The sequence below is a fragment of the Nyctibius grandis genome, chromosome 14, assembly GCF_013368605.1.
Source record: "Nyctibius grandis isolate bNycGra1 chromosome 14, bNycGra1.pri, whole genome shotgun sequence".
Taxonomy (NCBI): Eukaryota; Metazoa; Chordata; class Aves; order Nyctibiiformes; family Nyctibiidae; genus Nyctibius; species Nyctibius grandis.
The window spans coordinates 10,144,961-10,157,905 of record NC_090671.1 but is presented as its reverse complement, the minus strand read 5'-3'; positions in this window follow the sequence as shown (position 1 = coordinate 10,157,905).

Sequence of the window (12,945 nt, the reverse complement as noted above, 5' to 3'; positions counted from 1 at the left end):
GCAGCAAAGGACATAATTATATAATAAAAAAGTCTGTGGACTACATTTCACAATTGCTAAGCTGAATATTGTGCATTTAGATTGTATATTATGCATTAAAATATCAGATGTGTAGTCAATAGAATACACTGCAAGTTTACGTATCAACCCCGTGAGGCAGGGATATTTTTCAGTCATGTTTTTATATGCCTAAAAGGCTACTCAATATTGCCTGCTAATAACAGCAATTCAACATACAGCAAGCAAAAAGTCTCCCAGAATCAGTTCTTAAAAGCCAGACTACCCATTATTTAGTGATGTTACAAATAATTTCTTATACCTTCAAACTAAGGGGATATCAAAACTAGTGGCTGATTATCACCTGGCAAAAAAATTAGTTTAATGTTGGGAACTCTCTAAGCAGCTTGCCTAAGCCTTTACTGCTAATCAGTTGTTAGGAACAGTGTTCAATCACAGTCTGAAAAAGAAAAGGTAATTAAAGATGTCAAAACTTCTGTGTAGGGCAAACAGTACACAAAGAAGTATCACCATGCAGATGATGTCCATTGTGTGGAGAAGAAAATAGTTTGAGTAAACTGTTGATAATACCAGCAACTAATAGACTAAATCATGCAGGTATGAAAGAGCCATATCTGAAGATCTCACATCCAGAGTGAGTTTATTGGTGCTCTGGTTAATACTGACAGCTAAACCTTCTTGGCTTATTGATCTGTTGAATATGGTGGTTATACACACACACAAACCTCTACTGAACAGAATAAAGTTTTGAATAGAAGCACCCATTAGCTTCAGGGGGTCTTTGCAGCAAAGTCTGCTGTAGAGAGCGCTGTAGAGAGCATTTTGCTGCTTTGACTTGCCCCGACCAGCTGGGGAGGCTCTGATGGTGGATGCAGCTCGCAGCAAGACCTTCCCACATCCACTTTCATTGACCTCCCCCTGACGCACTGACTGTCCACGCACCTGCAGCAGATCCCACCGACCTCCACGCGCAGCCATTCCCACCGACCTCCCATGTGCCCTGAGCCAGCTTGTGGCACAGCACAGTACCACACAGCGTTTCTCACCGAGAGCCCCTGAGCATTACAGCTGCTATAAGGTCAGCACAAAATCCCACAAGACTTTCCTGCTGCCAGTCCTGGATGTGGTTCAGCAGCACCCGACGCGGGTTTCTGCAGCACACTGCATTGCCAGACGTGCACATGCAGAGACACGGGGCAAGACAGGTGAGGTCAGATGGTGACCCCCCACATTTGTATCAGTAAATGCTTCATCATTACCTCATTAAACGTGAACTCCTCATGTGCAGAGCTGTGTTTTTTGCACTGTATGTGCATGGTATGTATTATATTTCCTGTATTGTCCTTTTTGCTTTCACTTCTACCGTCTTCAGGAGTGACTCTCCCCAGTTAGAAACAGAGATTGCCCCACAGTAGATGGAGTTTGCATCACTTCCATTTTGCAGGGAAGTGCGCAGCATTTTATTCTACAGCGTAGCTGCAGAGCCAGGATATATTATATGCCTTATACCTCCTCTCTGCCACAGGGTAGATGCTGCTTCTTTCCATAATACTGTCAAGGAACTTCCTCTCTCTCAAACCCATTAAAGAAAATGAATAATCACAGAAAAAGTCATGTAAATGCATTTGTCACAGAGAAAAAGCCACACCAGTGAAGCAGCTCGGTCTTGTCTTTTTTTTTTCCAGTAGGGGATCAGGGATCACCCAGAGTGTCACAAATCTGGATTTCTGCATTCTGTTCTACAATATAGCTGGAAAAAAATGCGTGAAAGCCACTCTCCGCTTGTCTGAAGGGTTTCCAGTGTACAAGGCATTTCTGTCAAAATCAATTGTTATTTACACTTACTGAATTGCCTGCCTCAGACACTCAATACTGAATACATCTGTGCTGCAATAGAAAATAACTCACGCTGTGCTCTGCCATCTTAAGAGCAGAGCTTATTCGGATCAGAGTAGCCACTTAGGAGGATTTCAGTGGCAAGCATAAGGTAATATTTGTTCCATGACTTCAAGAATGTCACTTCTATGAGTAATTTATCTTTGAATCCACGGCAGTTGAAATCAAAGGAACTTCTGAAATCAAACTTACTCTCTAGTCTATCAACAGACTAGACCCACGAAAGGAGCAGGCACTACAAACCCAGGCACTGACGAGCCTGTGCACAGCAAAATTCATGATATAACAGTCTGTCTTTCCCCTGTAACTGTTACATTACCCATAACTCGTAATGACAAACAAACAACAAAACATTTTGTAGAGCAACTTTTAATAACATTTTCCTGATAAGAAAATGTTTGGTCCTGTGAACATCTAACTGTTCTTTCTACAAGAAAAATACAGTACCTCCTGGATGTGCAACAGTACAGTAATTTAACATGGAAAGAAATATCAGATAATTTTCTTCCTACATATCAAAGCTCTTCATTTAATAGAGCTATTTTTCAGATAACAGCCTCAGTAATGGCACCACAAGAAATGCTCATTGGGAAGCTCAAAACAGCTAAACTCTGGTTTCCTTCTGTGTAGTATAATTTGTGAAACATTATACTTTCCAAGATGAGAAAGTTAAGAACTTAGAGATGCAGTTTAAGGAGAAAAAAAACAACAACAAAAAAAAAACCACCCCAGAAACTGCCATGCAGAATGAGTACTACAAAGGCAGGCTGCAGCCTCATTCTTTGGGCCAAGGGCCATAGACAGCAACTCACTTGGTTCTGTGGAAGTGATGTGCGAAGTACACGCTGAATATATGAATATACTCATCTTCAAACCCTCCCTGGTTTTCAGCATGGTAGAAGCCTGGCCAAAAATATCTGATTCCAGTCAAGAAAGAACCCTGCAGAAATGGTGAGACACAGAGAATTTGCTGATGGGTAGGAGTGCACATTAACCCCCATCTTCAGAGGAATGGAGTTACCTGCCTGGGAGGGGCAGGGTAACGGGGAGTGTCAAAAGGAGCAATATTTAGTATTCTGATAAATAAGAAATTCCCATAAACCACAGCAGAGTCAGTCACCTGCTGTGATGGCCAAAACCACTGTTACTCCTTCAAGTTATTCCTGCCAGAAAACAATAAAGTTCTCATACGTGATAACAGTGATACTAAAGCATAATAACACCTCGTCTGTTACAAGTGTTACAGACAGGGCCTCTCTGCTTCTGTCTGAATAAGATGCAAGCACTCTATTATCCATGCTATAACTGTTTCTAAAGCTATTTTCTTCCTACCATTGATACAATTTCAGTCAAATAGAGAGCTCTTGCCTGCTCCTGACTTTGAATGAGTTGAGAAGTATAAAAAAAAAATCTGTAAACTGTGTCTCTTTGTGCCAATAAAGTTGCAATCCATGTTAAACCACTCACCCTTGTTCAAGCAGCCTTCAAGAGTGAGTGGTGTTAAAGACCTAGTAGCTCCACAGCTGTTTGAGAACAAGGAAACTTCGTAGAAAGAAAAGCTGAGAGGTGTGGTGTGTTTCCTGTTACTTCAGTGTCCCTCACAGCTACTTTAATTACCGTGCTTAGGTCTGTATGATTTCTCTGCAGAGCATGAGGGCTGGACCAGAGCAGTGGCCCCTTGTTTTAATTGGACAAATGGACAGCATCCTGATTTTGAGCAATTTGAAACCTACATTTCTAATCTGACCATCAGTTGCAAACATTTTTTTAATCCTTATTGCATTTTCAGTTTGAATTGTGTTTTTAGTTCATGCCATTTTAAAATAAACATATTTAAAACTCTCAAATTCCAGTTATCTGATCTATTTGGCAATTAGCATTCTTTCTAAAGTGCATCACTACCACTAGCTGCCTCCCACAATGCTTTAAGAACAATCTTTTTTTAGTCACTTGTGTAGTCACTCCCCAAACTCTTCTGTGTCACTTATCTGGCGTTATCTATTTAAGTGAAGCCAGAGCAGATGTCGTAAACTATAGGCATTTATCTCCTACATGGTCTACAGTTACTGCTTCTTTTGCAGTATTAATTTTTGGACTGGTATAGGGAAGAGGTTATGCTATCTCCACTTTTACCTTCTGCTTTTTCTTCTTACAGATGGTGGGGTTTATACAATGAAATTAATTACAAGTCACACTGTATTTGTCTAGGCAGCTCGTCTCTGTTTATGGTAATCAAATATGTTCACAGGTCTTGTTCCCTTCTTCATTCTTTCAAGCTGGTTACTTCCCTTCCCATAAATACCTCTTCAGTTTATTTAACTCCTCAGGCATTTCTTATTTGGTCTTGCCAGCACTTACTAAGATTCTGTAAATGTTCATTTCTGCAATGCCTACATTTTACTTTTTCCCTTTAACATTTCCATCTGACATTGTTCTGCCTGGCTGGGGAGACTGAGGTGGTGTGATAAAGAGAAATTTGCAGCTATCTATAAAGCTCAGGTGGTAAGTGGCTTATTTGTAAACACTCATTTACAGCAATCCATACTTGGCTGAGAACTTTCTGAAAACATCTTCTCCATGAGCCCAGGCAGCTCTGTGAAGCAGATCCTGAAGTGCTGTGAATTGGCACCAGTTAAGTTATGGCAGCTCGTGCCACCTGACCTGCCTTCTCTAGTAGCTGCCAACCGACTGCAGCCCTACCCAGGGCTTTGATTCAGGTCCTTAACCCCCCTCTGCCTTCTGGCTCAGGGTGGTTCTGCCTTGCCTGGCCCCCGTCTCCCTTTGGGGCTGGCTTGGCGTTTTGCTAGGCAGCTGCTGGCTGCACACCACCATAAAAGCCTTACTTGCTTTTATGTTTTGAATTTGGCATAGGATGGATGCTGGGGCTCTTAAGGTACCAGTTTCTATGGAAGATATTTTTCTCATACAGATAGATCAAGAGCACAAACTTATAAGAAGGTGGTTTGAATTTATTAAAACTGTTTCTCTAACAATAATTAATATTGCAAAAATTATACTTTGCCCCAGAAGTTTCTGAAGCCCTTTGTAAGCAGGAGCACAGAAAGTCCAGTCACTGGATCCAGTTCTCTGCTATCCTCCATGCCAAGCAATGGGCACAGGCAAGGGAAGGTGAACAGACTCCCATAATGAAGGTTATTTCCCCCTTTATCAATCAAAACCCAGCAGAGTACTGTGGGAATGTGGCCTCATCCAGGCCCTGGTTTACATCCTTGACTCAAGGCAGGCTCTGCTTGGATGCTTCTTGCCACTGCTCTCCAACTTAATTCTCTCTCTGCTATCTCATAGTCTGCAAGGGTGCAGCAAAAACCAGATTTGTCTGAAGCAGAAAACCATTGATCCTGTGATTCATGACATCTGGATTTACCCTGCCTCAGATATGCACAGCTGTAATTTGCTGCATGCTCATCCAAGTCACAGAACATGCTCAGACACCAGCGAGCACACGGGCTGCTCCCCAAGTCTGCCTTGCTCTAACAGCAGGTCAGCAGTCTCCATGGCAGCCCAAACTGGGAGCAGCACTTAAAATTGATCTTCTTATTAATAAATTCATTGGCATTCAAGAGAAATAAAGATGCCCCGTACTGAAGGTTATGTCAGGGCTCCTCTGACATAAGCTACCAGAAAAGCATCTTTTAATTAGTAAATTGCCCCAGGACAGCAATACTCCACATCCTACCACTTGTTGGACTCGATTGCCTCCAGCTGCTACCAGAGACCACAACTCTCCTGGTCTCACATTAGTCCTCTGTGGGCCCCAGTCAATAAAGAATTAAGTTTTGCTGTTCTAGGAGCTGAGGAACCATAATAATAACATGACAGAAATGCCTTGATGGATCTACTGGATGATGAATGCAGTAAAAACCATTGCATCTCAATCAAAAATTCATTCACTTCTCTTTAGCAGTTGAGGAGACATCAGGAGATTTAATGACAGAACAGTAAACTGTGTCCTAATCTGTGAAAAGTATTCTCTTGAGCAGTTTTGCACGCAGTATTTACAGTGCTTACTTGCTATTCATTATTATTATTATAAATACAAATACTGTTGATGACTGTAGTGTTTAGGGGCTAGCAAGAGACAAGGCTGCATAAAACAAAGTAATAGCCAGTCTCCTCACTCGTAAGGAGGATGGATGTGGAAGAGCAGCACACAAACTCAGTGAAAAATAAACTGTAAAAGCTTTCTTTTGCTATGCAGCTCCCCCTGGGTTTACTTGCTGGTCCTTGTGCTGGCTCTGTGATTAGTAAGAGGAGTTTCTGGAAGTGGCTCTCTAACCTATTTTTATTAATCACAAATATTTATACAATGGCACTGTCTAAAGGCCAGAATGAAAACTAGAAACATACGGTATTGGTGGCTTTATGTGCTCTTAAACTTTTGGCGTCATTTTCCAAAAGAGTATATAGTCTAAAGGGATGTTCACAGTGCCACAAGAGATGGAAAAGGTAACAGGAATCCAGAGCAATAGCAGAAAGACTTTTCTTCATCCAACATGTTAATGATATTGTTTGAAAGAAAGAGATTTTTAAGGGAAGGGGAAGAAATAATCATTTGCTAAAACATAGTAAAGGAATTAAATAAACCTACTACCTCGTAACACCTTTTCAAAACACGACCAAGACGACTGACCCCATGTAATGTTTCAGTTTCTGTAATTATAAGGCAACTATGAAAACAATTAAAATATCTTAGTCTTATTTCTCTCCTAACAATACTGAAAATATGCTACTAAACTTTTAATTCAGGAATTGCCAGGGAATTGATAACCTGTGAATGTCCATGACTGAAGTTAATTCATCTGTCTCTGGATTCAGTTCCATCCCCAAGTCTGGTTTCTTCACAGATACTCCTGCAGACAGTTGTGGAAGAGAAAACCGGGAAAGTGGAAAGCAAAGAAGAAACTGTTGCTCTGGAGAGCAAAGTGGAAGTCTGGTTTTCCTGCTTAATGTTTGGGGCTCTCTTTTTTCTGGCCCTTTTTGCAGCACCCTTTGCACAGAGCAGCTCTCTGTGCGGTCCCTTTCAGAACCTGCTAATGTCAGCCTTGAAGGAATATTTGAACATCTTCTTTTGGAAGCTGTTCTTAAGCAGAGCCTTAAGCCAGGCATCCCATCTAAGGACCCGGATCCCACACTGTACAGTGATTCCCAGCTCTATTCAGCACCAGCAGATAATGACAGAAATTTTTGGTACTAACAGCAGTAAGCTTTGGATCTGGCCTTGACTCACTGGAAAAAGCCCTCTCTAATTTTTAGCAAAGAAAGGAAAGACAACATGTTAAGACAACCAGACATAGCAATCAGAAATGAAGAGGATACAAGGCTCTTGTTTCTGCTTTTTCTATACAGTATAGTTCCCAAATCTATTTTGAAACATCAAAAAATTCAGAACAAAAGAAAAAAAACTACAACAAAAAAGAAAAATATCCTCACAATTTACCAGCCATTATATTATTCGGTGTTTCTGGAAAAAGACAGTCCTGGTTGATGATCCAAATTACAGATAAGAGCTGGCAACAAAGCGAATAGAATAAGAAATGTTATTTTATATAAGGAAAGTAGGAGAAAAAGCACGTGTGTTATCTTGCTCAGAGCAGCCCAGTTCTCTGTCAGAAAAGGAGACATTTACAATCAGCCTTATGAGGAAAAGTAGATAAAAGAGAAAAATAACAGAAGAAAGGTAGTTGAGGGGAAAAATAATATTTTTCCCTCCCTTCTATCTGGAAGGCCAAACTGAGGGAAGCTGCTGTTCTGCACTTAGCCCACGTTTAATTCATGTAAGCACAGGTTTACTAGAGGAGCCGAGGAGGCGATAGCCCTTTCCCAACTATTGCCTGGTGAAGCATGCATCCTTTGAGTACTGTGACACTGAAACAGATACATACAACCCAACTCCACGATCCAGTATAAAGTAGCATCCACCTCTATTTTATAACACGTTTAAATCTAAATGAAGTTAAGATGCTAACACAATGCAAAATGAAGACCTGCCTAGTCCAGAATAAGAAATGGGTCTGGTTCCCACTGCAGGAAGTTTCTCACACCACTGTCTGGTAGCACCTGAACATGTAAAGCTAAGGAAAGTGCTTAATGTTAGGTACATGCATGAACACTATGCCAGTATTGAGGCTAGAATGTAAGAATAGTATCCTTTGGATAAAATGAAAATTTACCTATATCTTTTACTGAAAGATTTGATTGTTTCAAAAAGCTTGTGTAGCTATTGGTCTCGAATAGGAGACTTTCTATGTAAGTCACTCTACACAGGCCAAAAGATGCCTAGTACTACTAATTTTCTAGCTACGGCCAGTTAGAACGTGACAGAAACTTCCCTTCCTAGAATTTACACCCTTAGGTTATTTGTTGCTGATGATACCCTTTTCCCTGCAGTTAAGAAGAATTAAAGACTTACATCCAGCTGAACATAAATGAGTCATATACATCCCTGTCAGAGTCTGTCTAAGGAGTGATTTGTGACTACCCTTTCTCCACTTCTCATGCAGGCAGAAATCATTAGAAAAGATTTAATCAAGAAAGAGTAATGAACTTGGTAGAAGCTGGCCAGACAAATGAGAAACTCACTTGACTTCTGTTAAAGGATGCTGGATTTTTTGAGTTAGACCCTACATTTTTTGTTAAGTTAATATAACCTCAGCTGTCTATTTCCCAACTATAAGTCAAATTGTGAGTCAGATGCAAGTCTGCTATTCTTAGAGATCTCTGTATGCACATACATATACATATCAATATGTATACATAACTTTAAACTTGTAGATTTTAAAATCTGAGATATTTTGGCCCTAATATCAGAATTTTTTATCTGCAACCTTCCTGCAAACTGCAAACCCAGAAGATGAATCCTGGCATTGAAATGTCAGGATGCCTGTGAAAGCTGCCAGTACTTAAACATCTGTGACTTTTTCAAAGAAATGAGTCTTAGGAGGATCAACAACCAAAGAGAAACAACATGAACCAGCACACTACAGCAGGTCAGCCTGGACAGTGTTTGTACCAGAATGAGCACCTATTCAGGCAATGCCAGAACTACCTTTTTTTTTGAATGAACCCAACACCTGAGAGGGAATACCTGTTTCAAGGAGGTAACTCAGGTTGCTAGACCTGATTATATCCTTGCATCAAATACCAGCAGTGCTGCTCTTTTGCCTCTGAGGATGCAAGGTCTGTCCTGGCGCATTGAGCACACACATGCTGCCCATGTAACATGCTTTAAAGCAGTGGAAAGAACCCCGCCTAGGAAATTTATGGATTGGGCATGCAATGTCAGCATCAAAGGCATCAGTTAAAGTGACTTAGATGGGGACACATGCCTACTCACTCCTAGTAAGGTCCCTCCCTCTGTGGGTAGTCGATACTACACCTTTCAGATAAGTCAGTCCTTGAGTAGAAAGTGCAGGTGGCCCAAATTGTGCTGAGTGACAACAAAGCTTCTGAGATGCCAAATGTTACTCAGAGGAGCCTGGCAGAGATATTATAAAGCTAATTTAACATTTATTAGTAATATGGACAGAAACTGGGCATTCAACCCAGAGGTGGAAAGCCAGTATTTTATCTGAAAATTTACTCTGTTTACTCTTACAGCACTAATGTATCTCAGTGCTATATGGACCTAAGTGTATTCAGTACTCTTACAGTACCCATCTCATCCTGCTTAGCTAGAAGCACTCTCTATCTAGCTTTTGTATTCTGATTAGGAAGTTTACCAGTCAATTAACTATTCAGAATGGAGCATTTGATATGTGAGTGAGAAATAATTTGGCTGCTGAGAAATGTTATTTAACATACACTCCCACTCCATTTGTTTCCAGGAACTGGAGGGTACAAAGATGTAGGCCCTGCTTGCTTCTACCTCATTTCTACATTAGCAGCATATGTCTGGTGTAATCATTTAAGATTATCACAGAAAGTGAAGTGAATTTTTTGTGGGGGAAAAAAAAGAATGAAAATCCAAGACAGGCTTTGTAGGGCTAATACAAAAAATTATGTAGTCAATTAGAAAGCTACAATGGAATGACAGAAGCTGTTCCATCATAAGTCAGTTTTAATAGTCAGAGAAATGCAAGAAGGGTCCAATGCTACTCTTGTGTAACAGCACAGATTTAAAAATATTTCTTTTTATATGAGCATTTATACAAAGTTGGAATCAGATGCATGAGAGTGATAAACAATGGCTATATCTAGGGTACCTGAAATCTACTGTTTCTTACTCTGAAGTACTCGTCTTTCTGAATGGTGTATAGCGTGGAAACTCTGATGATTATATTCTCACGAGCGTGCTGAGGTTAATGTAACTTTTGAGGAATGCCCCAAATCTCAAAAAGAAAAATCCTCTTAAAACTTGACCAGAATTCTTATCTTGCATTTGCATTATTTTTAATTTCCTTGTATCTCTTCTCTTTCAGTTAAACAGAGGAAGGTGAAGCAGAAAAAAACAGGTTGCCGTAAGACTGTCATAATTTGGCTGACATAATTTGGCTGACATAATTTGATGAGAAATTTTGGGATTGAAAGATCTTGCTCACAGAAAGGCTACAGACATTTTGAATAAATATAATCTGTGACAATATTCAAAGATAAAAAATTGTTAATAATATGCTACTAATAATACAAATAATTGAATATCATCCCATTTCAGCTGATGAGCCCTCCAATTTGAAGCCTAGTGGAGTCAATTGTTGAAAGACTTCCAACTACTTCAGTAGGATTTATGTCATGTCTTATTCTGGAACTGGATGAGACATTGACATTTATTAACTACTTCACAGTAACTACCATTCTTCAAACTGTTTGCTAAAATCCTGTCACAAATGTTCACAGTTTGTCATTCACACGTCATTTTTAGTTGTATGACTCAGTTGGAAATGACTAATTGCAAAACTATTGAATACTTACAAAAATGGAGTATTACAACAGAATATACATTGTGCCAGCTAGAACACATTTGGTCACATATTGGGTGTGTTTCCTCATTTGATAACATGTGCAATGAACTAGAAAGATGTGTATCAAAACTCAGCTTCTGGTAAAAATTCCAACATTGGAGTAAACCACCCGCACACTTTCATGACTACTTTTTGTGTTTAGGTCAAACACTCAAATGTTCTTGGGAAGCAAACATACAAACAGACCCACTTCAATCAAAGTTTGCTGCTGAATTCAAGTGAATAATGTGACAATCTTTTGTTCCCATTGTTCACCTTAGTATATATTTGTCGTTCACTAGTCACCCGGAAGGAGCCCAGAGCAAGTCATTATTGTTTAAGACATCAGTTTACAGTACGTGCCATTTCACTTCAAAAAAAAAAAAACTACCAGGCCTTTATACAGAAATGCAATTTCCGAATGGAAATGTAAGAAGAGGAAGAAAAATATTTGTGGAAAGCAAGCACCGATACTTTATCTTCAGAGTATTTCTATTCCATACATTAAAAGAATTCCTTTCTCTATCTCAATATTGTGTTTTCACATCTCCTGGTGTGAATCTTTTCTGTTTCTGTGCCACGCTGATCCATCCACTCTCTAATGAATACATTAGGGACATTACCAGGCAATCTGGAAACAGTGAGGTGAAAAAACTAGTTTTGCAGCAAGGTATATATTCTCTGAAGTGCAACCTCTTCCTCACACCACAGTTTATCATGAAGAAAATTATACTTCAGGAACAAGGCCTAAACTTTTTGAAAAAAACCCCACGAGTTACACAGCAGTCTATCAGCCTTAAATCATTTACCCTACTCTGATGGATCTGTCCTGAGAACTATTTAAATGAAATGCTTCCAATAGAAATATGAAGGGTATGGCTTAAAGGCAGGACTGAAAGTAGTATTAAAAACATCGCTCCTGCCCCTCTGTTCTCACTAGACCTGAAGTGAAACAAAGTGAACTGAACAAGTAGCATCAGTCTGCCATAAAGATGATTTTCTTTCAATGAACTGTACCATTCCATATTTGCTTAAATTCAGATGTAAACCCCTTCATTTTGCTTATTTTTTTTTCAAATTCAAAAGATGTTTTCTATCAAAGTTAGAGTGCCTTGACTTTGCATGGTTCAAGAAAGTACATATAGACGTCATAGCAACCAAATGCTCAGTGGTAGTTACCCTCAGAGAGCAGAAGGGGAATTTGGGCTGGTTTCATCCTGAATGGATGAAAATAGTTACAAGGCTATTGAAGATGATGCTACTGATAGCATCTTCTGCAACATCTATTCATCTTAAAAATGATGCTCTCTCTTGCAAAACAGGGTAGTGGAGTATAAGTTCATGCCTCAGTGTCTTTTGCTAATAACACTGGAATATAGCCCTCCCTACCTCACACTGGCACAGTACAAACACTTTCTTTGCATATTGTTTTTTTTCTAATCAGAACTTGTCAAACGGTATGTCTTATTTCCAGGGCAAACCAAAAAAAAAAAAACCCACTTTGGTCACATTATCCAAGTGAGATGTTACAAAACAGATACACTGGAGACTTGCCCAGTCCAGGACATTTTGAAGGAAAATGCCAAGAGCTTACAGCCAAGAGCTGTAAAAACTTTGGAAAGGTAGGTACCTAATGTTGTACAAAATCTAAACTGAAATGCCCCATGGAAAATAACTTCCCTTCTACCTTCTCACAACTGCAAGTCTTGTGATCTCAGTGAGGGCAATTCATCCATAGATCACATTTCCTTTCTCATAAAATACAAGTGTGCAAAAATAATTTTTAAAAAAAAGTAGGAATTGAACCAAACTGCCACGTTTAATGATGTCTGCTACTTATTCTTCTGTTACCATTGATCTCCTTCTCTTACATTTATTCATTTTATCCCTCTCTAGCACCTAGCTTTAAAATGCAAGTGTGCAATTTTTGCTAGAGCATCGAATGTTTACTATGTGCACATAGTACTCCACATCCTGATTTGTGCTTAGTGCCTTGTGGTGGTATTGCTATACAATAGTAAAGACAACTGTAATAATAAGAATAGAATAATTACAAAAGGACATTAAGAATATA